Source organism: Nomascus leucogenys, chromosome 22a (genome assembly GCF_006542625.1).
Source record: "Nomascus leucogenys isolate Asia chromosome 22a, Asia_NLE_v1, whole genome shotgun sequence".
NCBI classification, from domain to species: Eukaryota; Metazoa; Chordata; class Mammalia; order Primates; family Hylobatidae; genus Nomascus; species Nomascus leucogenys.
The window spans coordinates 15,029,293-15,045,242 of NC_044402.1; the positions used below are offsets into that span (position 1 = coordinate 15,029,293).

Genomic DNA, 15,950 nt, shown 5'->3' on the forward strand with positions numbered 1-15,950 from the left:
CGATTCATGGAGATGCCCAGAGACAGGCCTGCTCTCTGAGGAGTTCAAGAGGCCCTCGGTCCTAGCTCTGTGTAGGATATCCTTGGCTCTTCTTTCTTCACCAAGGTCCCTGAGGATTTTTAAGGGGAGGCTGCTGTCAGGGGGTTCTCTGAATGTTGGTCCCTCCCCTATGCTATGTGCACACTGCTCTAGGCAGCACGATTGACCTGCACACTTTCTTTGTCACCTCAACTTTTCCCTGGTGACCTGAGGTCTGAGTTGGCCAGGGTTTTCAGATAGAGTCCCTTCCCCTGGCTAGCCAATGTTAGCCTTTGCTGATTAGGAATCGGAAGCCCGCACGGTTCAGCTCCCAGAACCTCCTATGGGCCAGCACTGTGTTAGGGGATTTCCTGTCTCTTTAACTCTCCAAACCCCAAATTTACAGAAGAGAGAAATGAGACGAGGTGAGGTTATGCAGAAGCGTAGCAGTGGCCGTGATGTACTGAAAGATTCCTGCGTGCCAGGTGTGATGGCCTTTATCCCAGTATCTCATTCACTCTTTTAAAAAAAAAAAAAAAAAAAAAAAAATGGAGTCTCGCTCTGTCGCCCAGGCTGGAGTGCAATGGCACAATCTCGGCCCACTGCAACCTCCGCTTCCCGGGTTCAGGTGATTCTCCTGCCTCGGCCTCCGAAGTAGTTGGGATTACAGGTGTGCACTATCACACCTGGCTAATTTTTGTGTTTTTTTTTTTTAGTAGAGACAGGGTTTCACCATGTTGGCCAGGCTGGTCTCGAACTCCTGATCTCAGGTGATCCACCCACCTCGGCCTCCCAAAGTGTTGGGATTGAAGGCGTGAGCCACTGCACCCAGCCTTCATTCAGTCTTTGCCACCACCTATGAGGTAAACACCATTATTCTTTCCATTTTACAGAAAATAAACCTGGTGCACAGGGAGGTTAGGTAAACCTGCCCTGGGTCCTACAGCTAGGAAGTGGTTGAGCCAGGACTTGACCTCAGAGACTGGCTCTAGGGCCCTTGTTCTCCTCTGAGTGGCAGAATGGGGTCTCAGTCTGACGCCCATGTTCCTAATTGCTCTCCTCTATTGGCACATTGACTGGAACTCGCCTGGGCCAGGTAAGGTTTCTTCAGGGAGAAAACATTCAGGTCACTCAAGAATACCCTAGATTTGTACTCCTGCCCTTGGTTCCTCTGCCTTAATGCCTCACCCTTGCCGGGTTTCCTCCTGTAAGTTCTGTCCTTTGAGCTCATATTGCTGTCTTCTCTGAAGCCCCCTGGGAAGAGTCAATCATATTTGATGCTGTCATAGCACAGTACATTAGAATTATGTAAGAAATGACTGGAGTTGTATGCATGCTCACTTAAGGCGTTCTTCCCTTGCCAATCTAGCATTCCTAGAAGAAGGTCATCTACCAGTTACACTCCGCCATTTTGACCTTTAGTGTGCATGCTTGAGCCCCTCGCCCAACTCCTGAGAACTTATTGGGAAGCTGCTGATCACCAATTTCAAGTTTCTTCTATCTGCTGGAAGGCTGCTTTTTCCTGATGCAGGCTGCTACCAATTATTATTTTAGAGAAACAGTTAACAACTGCCTGACCAGCACCTGATGGTCACCTGACATTCCTGGTGTGTGTGTGTGTGTGTGTGTGTGTGTGTGTGTGTGTGTGTGTGTGTCACGGGGAGCCCTCTCCTGCCCTGCTCATGCCTGACTAGCTGCCTACTATAACAGGGCTACTTGGCTTCCTCAGCATTTTCTGTGGCCTTCTTTTCTGCATACACAGAGGAAAGTAAGCACCTATCTCTGCTTTATAAACAGAAACATAATAAAAGAGACAAAAGGAACAGTTCCCTTTTTAGTAAAATAAAATTTTAAAACTGGAAATTTTAAAATTTAAAAATTTAAAACTGGAAATTTTAAAATTTAAAAATTTAAAAAATGGGGCCTGGAAACAGCAGGGGAATTAACTTCCTTTCCAGATTGCATGGCACCAAAGCAGAGGACTGGCTCCGAAGAGCAAGTGGGGTCAGCACAGTCATCTCCCACCAGCACAGTCATCTCCCGTGCAGACATTTTATTTCCCAGTAGGGGAGACTGTGCCAGAGAGGAGAAGGGACTTGCCCTATGTCACACAATCCAGGGCAGGACCAAGATATGGGGATGTTGCTTGGCAGGAAATTTTTCCGTCAAGCTAAGTGACTTCCGTACCCAGATGGAGGAGGTCACACCATGTCCGGCGCTTTACAGAGCTCCTTTACCTTCTCCATTCCTCCCTGCTCCTGGGTGGAAATTGCTCTTCCATGCACTGGTTAAGGGCATGAAGCTTTGGGGTCAGACTGTCCAGGTTTGACCTCTGGCTTTGTCACTTACTAGCTAAAGGGTCTTGGGCAAATTATTTTCACCCCACTGGGTCTGTTTTCTCATCTGTAAATGGAGATAATAATAATATCTGCCTTACAGGCTTGTGCAGGGAATAGGTGAATACATGTCAAGCACTTAGCACAATGCCCGGAAGATCAACAAATGTGTTATTTTTATTCTTATGTATCCCTTGGGTTTGACCACAAATGACTGGCCTCTTCAGATGCCCCAGGTAACAACATCCGGTTATGGGGAGAGGGGAGAGGCCGGCTTTTTTCCATGAATACATTGGTGCCTTAGTGGATCTGCTTTGTCAGGCAGAGGGTTTGGCCATCAGGAAGTGGGACCTGGGATCCCTACATTTACGGGTGGAATCTTTTTTTTTGAGACAGAGTTTCACTCTTGTTGCCCAGGCTGGAGTGCAGTGGCACAATCTCAGCTCACTGTAACTTCTGCCTCCTGCGTTCAAGTGATTCTCCTGTCTCAGCCTCCTGAGCAGCTGGGATTACAGGTGCGTGCAACCACGCCCAGCTAATTTTTTTTGTATTCTTAGTAGAGACGGGGTTTCACCATGTTGGCTAGGCTGGTCTCAAACTCCTGACCTCAGATGATCCACCCGCCTCGGCCTCCCAAAGTGCTGGGATTACAGGCGTGAGCCACCGTGCCCGGCCTATCGGGGGAATCTTTAGGGGAAGATTACATGAAGATCAGAGGCCTGGAGTGCGGCTTAGGGAAGGGAAAGTTGTTGCTGATGTTGGAGGATGGGGAGTACCTAGAAGTCAGGGGCAGCTGGAGAAGCTACCTACATCATCCCTTCTGCCCAGCCCCAGCCAGATGCTTGGCAGGCAGATGGAGTGAGCAGGCATGCTCTGTTCACAGAGGGGGTGGAGGGGACAGTGCAAATCCAAGTCAGCCTCGACAACTCCATCCCACAGGGCTTTCTGAGGGCAGGGCCTAAGCTCCTGCCTTAGGCATATGCAGAGGGGTAAATGGTGTATGCAGCGCTGACTGCCCAAGCCACGCTGCGGATCCATTTTCTAGTTTCTGCCAAGATCTGGGCATTAGGGCCTTTTCAGTCGTAGGTGAAAGAAACCCCAGTTTAAACTGACTTCAGTGGCAGCTGGCTTCAGGGCTCAAAGACATGGATTCTTCCTCTCTGTTTCCCCTCCCCTCTTGTCGCTTTCCATCTCAGGCCCCAGGTGAGCGGAGCGGCTCCAGACTCTCATTCTCCTGGGTGTGATCCTCAGACATCTCGGCCGGGTTCTTGTTGTGTCTTATTGGCCCCAACTGGATCACATTCTCATCCTTGATCCAGTTACCATGGTGAAGAGGGGCTGGTCCCATTAGGGGGATCAGAGGAAGGGCAGTGTCCAGTGTCCATGACAGATGTCCACAGCAGTGGCTCTTCCGAATATAAGCCTTTCATCAGATAGGCCCAGGGCTCTTTATTTTTTTCTTTGGGGTGGCCCCTGCAGGGAAGAAGAGAAGGGAAAATCGGGGAGCAGCCAGGTGACTGCTCTGTGAGAGGGTCACTGTGGACTAGAGATGACCTTGGGACCAGACCGCGTGAGGCTGATCAACACCGAAGGAATGGGGCTTTTTGGGGGAAGAGCAGCCTCCAGGGGTGGAGGAGCAGGCCTTACCTGTGTGGAGGGCTCTTGGAGGAAGAAAGACTCGGTCTGTTTTGGCCTCAGGGACGGGGCCAGAGCCGGGCACTGGAAACCGCGAGAAGTTCAATGTTAGTCCCATTTATGGAAGCCGATTTCTAACCTCACAGCTGCCGGAGAGCTCAGCTGCACTGAGAGGCAGGGGTTCCCTGTGCCTGAGCATTTATTGAGTGCTGATGGAGAGTCTGGCATGGTGCGTGGTGATTTACCTGCGTGATTGTGCTTATCCTGAGAACAATCCCGGATCCTAGTATTATCATTCCCTGCAGAGGGGTTAAGAGGCTGCCTTTCAGAGTTGAGATGGGATTCAAAGCAAGGCCTGTGGACTCCAGCATCCATACTCTTTCCATTTTACTGAGCTGCCTGTCAGTGGGAGCGTAATCACTCATTGTGAGTGAGGATATGGTTGATGCGATTCTGTTGTGAGATAACCTGCTTAGCCTTGATTGTGTTCTGTGATTTGTGAATGATTTAAGTCTGGCTTTTCTTATCTGCAAAACAGAGCTAATAATACTCTCACAAGAGTACTGAGAAGACTAAATAAGACAAAATGGGAAGATGCTTTGAATTTATAAATCCAAGATCAGTGGAAGGGGATTTGAATAGTCAGATCTCATGGACAGCTGAGGCTGGGAGCAGCAGGTGGCTGTGATGGCCTTGCCCCTCCTGTCCCTGAAGGCCCTGCCTGCCATGCTCCTTAGCTGAGCTAGCCAGCAATACTTCTAGCTGTCCCTGGTATTGATCTCTTGTTTCATCCCCCACAATTTTATTTTATTGTTCTTTTTAAATATTTATTATTTATTTACTTTTTTGAAACAGGATCTCGCTCCGTTGCCAGGCTGGTGTGATCTCGGCTCACTGCAACCTCTGCCTCCCAGGCTCAAGCGATCCTCCCACCTCAGCTGGGACTACAGGCGTGCACCATCCTGCCTAGCTAATTTTTGGTATTTTTTTCTAGAGATGAGGTTTTGCCATGTTGCCCAGGCTGGTCCCGAACTCCTGAACTCAAGCTATCCTCCTGCCTTGGCCTCCCAAAGTGGTGGGATTATAAGCATGAGCCACTGCACCCAGCTTTATTGTTCTTAACATAGACAAAATACATGTGTTTTATATAAAATTCAGAAATGATGACTAATCAAAAGAACATAAAGATTTCCATTATCCATCTATTCAAGGCAGTTGCTGTTAACACTATAGTTCATTTCCTTCCAGATCTTCTCTACACCTCTTATATGTGTGAATTTTTTTATATAAAAGTGGGATTATACCACATATACTGCTTTGTGACCTGCTTTTTCTACTTCACTATAGATCGTAAACACTTTCCATGACAGTAGATAACTTTCTGCAACATTTAAGCAGCTGTATAACATTTCATAGTATGGATGAAGTATAATCTATTTAACTAAAGCCTCTATTTTTGGACATGTAGGTTGTTTTCAGCTTTTCACTGTTATACACAAGGCTGTGATGAGTACCCTGTCAGCCTGGTCTTTGTGCCTGTTCTTAATGATTTCCCTAGGAGAGGTTTCCAGAGTGGAGTTTCTGGGTCGAAGAGAGGTATTTCCAGATTGCCCTGCAGAACGGCGGTACCTGTGTGCTTTCCTTCCTGCAGTGTGAGGAACCAGCCTCCTCCCATTCCAGCCAACACTGAATGCAATCCCTTTGATTTAAAAATGAGCATTTATTCTTTAGCTGTGTATTGAGTGTAGGCTGTTTGGAAAATAAAGAAAAAAAAATATATATATATACTTAATATTTATTTTTAAATATTTATAAATAAAATCAGGTACCATACTGTTACTTGAACTGGTTAACCACTGTTACACACACAAGCACACACACACACAGTACATATATTTACTATTTTTATATACAATTGAGATTATGCTTTATATACTATTTTATATTTTTTCACTCTGTGTGTGTATGTGTGTACAATTTTTTTTCCACGTCATTAGATATTTTTGAGAACATAGTTTGTAAAGGCTGCACAGTGGTGTGCCTTATGGATTTTTTCCTTTTTTTGAGATGGGGTCTTGCTTTGTCACCCAGGTTGGAGTGCAATGGCGCAATCTCAGCTCACTGCAACCTCCATCCCCTGCACCGGACTTAAGAGATCCTCCTGCCTCAGCCCCCACAAGTAGCTGAGACTACAGGCATGCGCCACGACACCTGGTTAATTTTTGTATTTTTTGTAGAGATGGGGTTTGGACACGCTGCCCAGGCTGGTCTCGAACTCCTGGGCTTAAGCGAGCCTCCCGCCTTGACCTCTCAAAGTGCTGGGATTACAGACGTGAGCCACGGTGCCAGGCCTATGAATATTTTTTAAATAGCTTCCCATGAAACATCTAAGTCATTTCAGTTTTCATATTATAAATATACTCTATAGCTTTTTTCCCTAGTTTATTTTATTTTGGTAAAACACATATAACAAAATTTCCCATCTTCGTCATTTTTAAGTGCACAGTTCAGTGGGATTAAATGTATTCTTCACATTGCTGTGTAACTGTCACCACCATCCGTCTCCAGAACTCTTTCCCTTTTAAAAACTCGTGAAACAATAACTCCCCATTCCCCTCCCACCCCCAGCCACTGGCAGACACCATTCTACTTTCTGTCTGTCTGATTTTGCCTACTCTAGGTACCTCATATAAGTGGAGTCATGTGGTATTTGCCTTTTTGTGATTGGCTTACATTTCACTTAACATAGTGTCCTCAAGGTTCATCCATGTTGTAACATGTGTCAGAATTTTCTTTCGTCTGCAGGCAGAATAATACTCTATTGTGTGCACATACCACGTTTTGACTCAATTTGTGACCTAACACGTGGTCTGTCCTGGAAAATGTCCCATGCATACTTGAGAAGAAAATTGGGTACAGTGACTGTTTATGTCTCTTAGGTCTAGTTGGTTTATTGTGTTTTAAGTCCTCTATGTCCTTACTTCTGTCTGGTTGTTCTTTTATTTATTTATTTTTTGAGACGGAGTTTCACTCTTGTTGCCCAGGCTGGAGTGCAATGGCACGATCTCGGCTCACCGCAACCTCTGCCTCCTGGGTTCAAGCAATTCTCCTGCCTCAGCCTCCTGAGTAGCTGGCATTACAGGCATGTGCCACCACGCCCAGCTAATTTTGTATTTTTAGTAGAGACGGGGTTTCTCCATGTTGGTCAGGCTGGTCTTGAACTCCCGACCTCAGGTGATCTGCCTGCCTCAGCCTCCTAAAGTGCTGGGATTACAGGCATGAGCCACCGCGCCTGGCCTGGTTGTTCTATTCATTCTTAAGAGAGGGTTATTGAAGTTTCCAACTACTATTATAGAATTCTCTGTTTCTCCCTTCAATTCAATGTACGAAGTTTTCGCTTCATGTATTTTGATGGTCTGTAATTACGTGTGTAAATGTTTATAATTGTTGTATCTTCTTACTGTATTGACTCTTTATTAATATATAACATCCTTCTTTGTCTCTTATTTGTTTTCTTATTTTTAGAGATGGAGTCTCATTCTGTCGCCCAGGCTGGAGTGCAGTGGTGCTATCATAGCTCACTGTAACTTTGAACTCCTGAGCTCAAGAGATCTCCTGCTTCAGCCTCCCGAGTAGCTGGAACTACAGATGTGTACCATCATAACCCTGCTAATTTTTTTATTTTTTGTCAAGATGGGGTCTCCCTATGTTGCCCAGGATGGTCTCAAACTCCTCATATCAAATGACTCTTCTGCCTCAGTCTCCTGGATAGCTGAGATTACAGGAGCATGCCACCACATCCAACGCCTTTCTTTATTTAAAGTCTATTTTGTTGGATATTAGTATAGCCATCCCTGCTTTCTTGGTTACTATTTGCATGAATATCTTTTTGTTTGTTTGTTTTGAGACAGAGTCTCGCTCTGTCATCCAGGCTGCAGCACAGTGGTGTGATTACAGCTCACTGCAGCCTCAGCCTCCTGAGTTCAAGTGATCCTCTTGCCTCAGCCTCCCGAGTAGCTGGGACTAAAGGCCCATGCCACCATGTCTGGCTAATTTTTAAATTTTATTTTGTAGAGATGAAGTCTTACTGTGTTGCTCAGGCTGGTCTTGAATTCCTGGACTTAAGCAATCCGCCCACCTCAGCCTCCCTGAGTGCTAGGATCAGAAATGTGAGCCACTTTGTCCAGTCGGAATATCTTTTTCCATTCTTTCATTTTCAGTGTATTTATGTCTGTGGATCCAGAGTCTCTTGTAGACAGCATATAGTTGGATCTTTTTTAAAATCCATTCTGTCAATCTCCATCTTTTGATTGGAGAGTTTAATCCATTTCCATTTAAAGTAGGTACTGATAAGGGACTTACTTCTGTAATTTGCTATATTTTCTACATGCCTTATAGCTTTTTTGTCCCTTGCTTTCTGCATTATTGTCTTTTTTGTTAGTTGATTTTTTTTGTAGTGAAATATTTAAATTTCTTTCTCATTTCCTTTTGTGTATATTTGCTAGCTATTTTCTTTGTGGTTACCATGAAGATTCCATTTAATATCATAAAGTTTAACACTCTAACTTAAATGTATACCAGCTTGACTAACATACAAAGACTCCATTCCTGTAAAGCTCTATCCCCACCCCTTTCTGTTAGCGATGTCACAAAATTATATCTTTATACATTGTATGCCCCAAAACATAAGCTAATAATTCTTTTAAGTGCATTGTCTCTTAAATTATATAGGAAACAAAACATGGAATTACAAGCCAAAGTTATAATAATACTAGTTTTTGAGTAATAATTTAAAAATATATTAGTCTCTTAAGTCATGCAGATAATAAAAAGTGGAGTTACAAACTATTGTTACAATAATACTAGTTTTATAATTGCTAATGTATTCACTTTTATTGAGATCCTTAGTTCTTTATATAGCTTAGAGTTATTGCTTAGTGTCCTTTCATTTCACCTTACACGGCTTCTGTGAGCATTTCTTGCAGGGCAGTTCTAGCGGTAAAAAAAACTCCTCAGCTTTTGTGTTTACTTGGGAATTTCTTAATTTATCTCTCACTTTTGAAGGATAGCTTTGGCAGATATGGGATTCTTGGTTGATATGGTTTGATCTGTGTCCCCATCCAGATCTCATTTTAAATTGTAATACCCATGTGTTGAAGGAGGGATCTGTATTCCCCATGTATCAAGGGAGGGAGGTGATTTGTTCATGGGTGCGGTTTTCCCCATGCTGTTCTCCTGAAAGTGAGTGAGTTATCATGTGATCTGATGGTTTTGTAAGTGTTTGAAGTTTCTCCTTCACTCTGTCTCTCTCTCTCCCACTGCCTTGTAAAGAAGGTGGCTGCATCCCCTTCCACTGTGATTGTAAGTCTCCTGAGGCCTCCCCAGCTATGTGGAACTGTGAGTCAATTAATCCTCTTTCCTTTATAAATTACACAGGCTCAAGGAAGTTCTTTATAGCAGTGAAAATGGACTAATACATTGGTTAAGAGTCTGTTTCTTTGAGCACTTTGAATATATCAGCCTATTGCAATCTGGCCTCCTATGTTTCTGATGGGAAATCTGCTGATGATTTTATTGAGGATCCCTTGTATGTGACAAGTTGCTTCTTGTTGCTTTTAAGATTCTCCCTTTGTCCTTCAAAAGTTTTATTATGATGTGCCTTGGTATGGATCTTTCTCAGTTCATTTTATTTGGAGTTTGTTGAGCTTCTTAGATGTTTATATTCTGGAGCTGAAAAAGTATAATAAATGATAATTGTACTTTTCACTTAATATCTTTCACCAAATTTCAAAAGTTTTCAGTCATTATTTCTTCAAATATCCTCTCTGCTCCTTTCTCTCCCTCTTTTCCTTCTATAATTCCCACAATGCGTATGTTAGTTCTCTTGATGGTGTTCCACATGTTTCTTAGGCTCTGTTCACTTTTCTTCAATGTTTTTTTCTGTTTGTTCTTCAGTGTCTTAGTTATTTTTGTGCTGCTGTCATATAACACAAGAAACTGGGTAGCTTATAAAGAAAAGAATTTATTTCTCACATTCCTGGAGGCTAAGAAGTCCAATGTGAAGGTTCTAGCATCTGGCAAGGGTCTTCTTGCCTTATCTTCCCATGGTGGAAGGTGAGAGGGTGAGAGAAAGAAGGAAAAGGGGGCTGGACTTCCTCTCTTATAATGAATCTACTCCCAAGATAATGGCATTAATCACTCACTCTGTCTTCATGGTATGGTCACCTCTCATTAGGCCCTACCTCCCAACACTGTTGCAATGGGGATTAAGTCTTGAATACATCCTTTTAATGGGACGCATTCAAACCATAGCACTTATTCTCAATAATTTCTATTGTCCTGTCTTCAAGTTTACTGCCTGCTCAAGTTTGCTTTTGAGGCCCTCTAGTGAATTTTTCATTTCACTTATTGTACTTTTTCAGCTCTAGAATTTCACTTCTATTTTTTATTGAGACACGGTCTTGCTCTGTCACCCAGGCTTGAATGCTGTGGCACTATCACAGCTCACTGTAACCTTGAGCTCCTGGCCTCAAGTGATGCTCCTGCGTCAGCCTCCCAAAGTGCTGCAGTTACAGGTGTGAGCTACTGCACCCAGCCCAGAATTTCTTTTCTTTCTTTCTTTCTTTTTTTTTGGGGGGGGTATATAAACTATTTATTAACAGACAAGGCCTACAGACTTATTTCTTCTTGGACACACCCACAGTGCAGCCACGGTGGCCAGTGGTCTTGGTGTGCTGACTTTGGACATGAAGGCCCCAGGAGTGGCGCAGCCCTCTATGGGCCCGAATCTTCTTCAGTCGCTCCAGGTCTTCATGGAGCTTGTTGTCCAGACCATTGGCTAGGACCTGGCTATATTTTCCATCCTTTACATCCTTCTGTGTGTTCAAGAACCAGTCTGGGATCTTGTACTGGCGTGGATTCTGCATAATGGTGATCACACGTTCCACCTCATCCTCAGTGAGTTCTCCCGCCCTCTTGGTGCAGTCAATGTCTGCTTTCCTCAACACCACATGAACATATCTTTGGCCCACACCCTTAATGGCAGTGATGGCAAAGGCTGTTTTCCACTGCCCATCGATGTTGGTGTTGAGTAGTCGCAAAATATGCTGGAACTTTTCAGGGATCACTAGAGACATGGAGGCAGCGCAAGAGGCGGCATTTAGGCCTCCTGTCCAGCATTTCTTATTGGTTTCTTTTTAGGTTTTCTGTCCTTCTTGACATTTCAATTTTGTTCATACATCATTTTCTTGACTTTCACCACATCTTCCTTTAGTCCCTTGAGCATCTTTAAAATGGGTGTTTCTTTGTCTGGTAGATCTGCCATCAGGTCTTTTTCAAGGACAGTTTCAGTTGATACATACTTTTCCTCTGAATGGGCTGTTCTTTCCACTTTTGTCTGTGTGCCTTCTGATTTTTTTTTTTTTTTATGTTGTTGAAAAATAGACATTTGAATCTAATAATGTGGTAACTCTGGGAATAGGATTCTCCCCGTTCTTAGGGTTTGCTGTTTTTGTTTATTTAAAAAAAAATATTGTAGGCTGTCTTTGTGCCAAGGATCAGCCTGGAGTATACATTTGAGGGTCTTCTTAGGTCTTCTCTGAGTCTGTGCCTTTCCATGGGCATGCATGGTCAACCATCTAATTTTCCCCATGTATGTAGTTGCCTTTGAATTCTCTAGTCTCGAATGTCTGGCTCTCAAAAGGGAGAAAGAGAAAAGTGAGGCTGGGGGGAAGGGCACTGGCCCTTTAAATCCTCTAGATGTCACTTCTGTTGGTGTGTGTGGGGTGGCTTGCAATAATGTAGGGAGGTGCAGCAACAATGGCTACTGCCTCTTGTCTGCACCCCTGTGATCAGAAGCAGCAGTCAGTGATCAGAACACAGATACTCAATATTTGGAGGACAGGGTGCTCTTTGCCCACCCTAGCTCCTGCAAGCTTCATATTTGCTTCTCTAGGAACGTGTTCACAGCTTCTACTATGCTAAAAGCTGAAATTAACTGCAATTTACCATCAAGCTTTCCCCTGGAAATTGTAAGCCTTCAAGAGACCCTGGAGTTCCAAAATAGTTATATTGAACAGATTGTGCCAGTACAGTAGTTGTCTATGTGGGAAGATAGATTCCTGGTGCTTCATAGTCCACCATCTTCCCGGAATTCTGTTTATAGCTTTTTTAAATAACAGACTTATTGATATATAACTCATATACCATACAATTTGACCCTTTAAAGTGTACAATTCAGTGGTTTTTAGTATATTCAGAGTTGTGCAACCATCACCATAATCAATTTCAGAAAATTTTTATTACTCCAAAAAAGAAACCTTTACCCATTAGCAGTCATTTCCCATTTCCTGAACCCCCACCCCAACTCTGTAGCCCTAGTCAACCACTAATCTATACCCTGTCTCTATAGATTTGCCTAGTCTAGACATTTTGTATAAATGAAGTCATGCGTTTGACTTTTTGTATCTGGCTTCTTTCATTTAGCATAATGTTTTAAAGGTCCTTATATGTTGCTGCATGTGTCATTTCCTTTTGTGGCTGAATATTACATTGTATGGATATACCATTTTGCATATTTTGTTAATCCATTCATCAGTTGGTGGACAGCAGGTTGTTTCTATTATTTGACTATTAATAATGCTGCTATGAACATTTGTGTACAAGTTTTTTGGTGAACATAATCCCATCCAAAACATTTTGGATTTTCATTTTTCTTGGATATATACTTAGGGGTGGGATTATTGGATTACATGGTAACTCTGAATGTAAGTTTTTGAGGAACTGCAAGCTGTTTTCCAAAGCAGCTCACCTGCATGAAGGTTCTAATTGCTTCACATCCTCATCAACACTTGTTGTTATCTGTCTTTTTGATTATAGCCATCCTACAGAGTATGAAATGGTATCTCATTGTGGTTTTTATTTGCATTTCCCTAATGATAAGTGGTATTAAGCAATTTTTCATGTGTTTATTGGCCATTTGTATATCTTCTTTGGAGAAATATCTATTCAGATTCTTTGCCCATTTTTAATTGGGTTATTTGTCTTTCTATTATTGAGTTGTAGTAGTTCTTTATATATCCTAAATACAATTTCTTTTACAGATATATGGTTTGTAAATATTTTCTCCAATTTTGTGGGTTGTCTTTCACTTTCTAAGTGATGTCCTTTGAAATGCAAACATTTTTCATTTTGATTAAGTCCAGTTCATTTTCTTTCTTTTATTATTTTCGTCCTTTTGGTTTTATATCTAAGAAACCATTGCCTAATCAAGTTTATGAAGATTTACTTTTGTGGTTTCTTCTATGAGTTTTATAGTTTTTACCTTAAATTTAGGTGTCTGATCCATTTTGAGTTAATTTTTGTGTATTTTTGTGAGGTCAGCATCCAACTTCATTCTTTTTGTATGTGGATCTTCAGTTGTTTCAGCACAATTCGTTGAAAATACTGTTCTTTCTCCATTGAATTGTCTTGGCATCCTTGTTGAAAATTAGTTGAGCATATATGTAAGTGTTTATTTCTGGACTCTCTGTTCTATTCCACTGGTCTGTATGTCTGTCCTTATGCCAGTACCACACTGTCTTTATTACTGTAGCTTTGTAGTAAGTTTTGAGTTTGGGGAGTGTGTTTTCTAACTTTGTTCTTATTTTTCAAGATTTTTTTTGGCTTACATTTCATATAAATTTTAGGGTCAGGAGCTTGTAAATTAGTATAAGAAATAATACTTGATAGGGATTGTGTTGAATCTGTAGATCGATTTGGGAAGTATTGCTGTCTTAACAATATCAGGTCTTCCAATCCATGAACATGGGATGTCTTCTTTAATTTCTTTCAAAAATGTATTGTAGATTTTTTTGGCATTCAAGTCTTACATTCCTTTTGTTAAGTTTATTCTAAATGTTCTTTTTTATGTTATTATAAGTGAAACTATTTTTTAAATTTCACTTTCAGATTGCTCATTACTAAGGTATAGAAATACAGCTCATTTTTGTTTATTAATCTTGTATCCTTTAACCCTGCTGAACTCATTTATTAGCTATTATATTGTTTTCGTGGATTCTTTAGGGCTTTAAAATATATAAGATCATGGCATTTGCAAATAAAGATAATTTTACATTTTCCTTTCCAATCTGGATGACTTTGTTGCTTTGTATTGCCTAATTGTGCTGGCTAGTATCTCCAGTACAATGTTGATTAGAAATGACCAGAGTGGACATCCTTATTTTAGGGGGAAAGCTTTCAGTTTTTCACCACTAAGATGTTAGCAGTGGCATTTTCATAGATAGCCTTTATCAACTTGAAGAAGCTCTTTTCTATTTTTAGTTTGTTGAGTGTTTTTATCATTTAGGGTGTTAGACACTGTCTAATTTTTTTATTGCATTGTTCATGTAATTTTTGTGCTTTATTTTTTAAATATGGCATTTTACATTGAATGATTTTCATATATTAAACCAACCTTGCATTCCTGAATTAGATCCCATTTGGTCATGGTATATGATTTTTTAATACATTGCTAGGTTCTATATGCTAATATTTTGTAGGGCATTTTAATACTATATTCATAATAGATATTGGTGGTATTCTTGTGATGCCTTTGGTTTTGGTGTCAATGTTATGCTGGTGTCATAGGATGAGTTGTGAAGTGTTCCCTCCTTTTCTGCTTTTTGGAGGAGTTTGTGAAGAATTGGTGGTAGTTCTTTAAGTATTTGGTACAGTTCCCCAAGGAAGCCATCTGAGCCTGGGCTTTTCTTTGTAGAAGTTGTTTGATTGCTAATTCAATCTCTAGTTACCCTGTTGTTTTAATAGATTTTAATAGCCTTTACTTGCTCTCCCTGTTCTTTTGTATGGTATGTTTTCATTGGCGCCCTTAGCCTCTTGATCATGGCAAACAACCCTGATCCAAAAGTAGTTATCTTTAGTTATTTCCCAGTTTCAGGGGTGATGACTTTGAGGAGTAGTCTCTATTCTGTTCTATAACAATAATTTGAGTAGGAGCCCATCTCATATTATAGAGCAAACCCGATACATGTCATAGTCAAGGGAAGCAATACTTCCTATATTTGCAATTGATTGACAAAATCAGCCTGGTGGATAAGTCCTATTTTTTCTGCCAGGAAACTGCCAGCCCCTGCCAAGTTTTAAGCAGGAGGAATGACTTAAGTTTTTAAGCAAGAAAGATCTTTCTGGCACAGAGTGGAGAATAGATTAGAAAGAATTAAAGATTCTTGTGAAGGAGACTGGTTAAGGGGGTTAGTTGGATTTGGGCCCTTTCTCTGTTCTGTATTCCAGTGGGCTGAACTCTGCAGGCTTTTTCCCAGGTACCCAAGTCAGTGGTTTCTGCCTGGGTTTGGTCAAGCAGAGGCACTGGTAGGAAATTGGAAGAGAGAGATAAGCCAGGGTATTTCTCTCTGCCTCAGGCAGCACCTTTGCCAGCAATGGTGTCTCTTCAGTTGTCCTAGCTCCTGTCAGATGAAACCTTTCTCTGTAGTTTTAGTGCCCATTAGGGAGCTTCCTCTGGGTTTTGGCTCTCTAGGGCCCCAGCTTCTGGGCTCTTAAGACTCTACCTCCTCCCCATGTTCTTTCCAGGCCTAGGGATGTTAGTGGCTTCCTGCTATTTCAGAATTCTGGGGTACAAAACCATCCTGTTTGGCCTCTTATCTCTTTCATCTTCTATGCAGACAATTCCATACATTCAATTCCCTTTATTTGAAAGAACTAGAATGTTTTCATTATCCTAACTGGATCCTGACAGATATCAGAGGTATTGCAAAAGCCTAGATTCCAAGTACAAAGGGCTGAACCAAGGCAGGGGCAGGCAAGTCAGAATCCAGAGTCATTTGAAAGAGAAGCAGTAGGCCAGAGAGATAGGCTGTGTGTGTTGGGAGTTGGTATGGGAAGGTGGTTGAAGGAGGAATCCAGATGACAGTGAAATTTTTAGCTTAGCTCACTGGGCAGGTAATAATG

General features: G+C 42.0%; 1 protein-coding gene and 1 pseudogene across 3 annotated transcripts in view; one reads left to right on the top strand and one right to left on the bottom strand.

Annotated features, from left to right (window-relative positions):
* The window catches only part of TTC7B (tetratricopeptide repeat domain 7B), a 276,135-nt gene that overhangs the window by 37,366 nt on the left and 222,819 nt on the right, over positions 1-15,950 (top strand). The window lies entirely within an intron of this gene.
* LOC100596726 lies at positions 10,628-11,213 on the bottom strand (annotated as a pseudogene).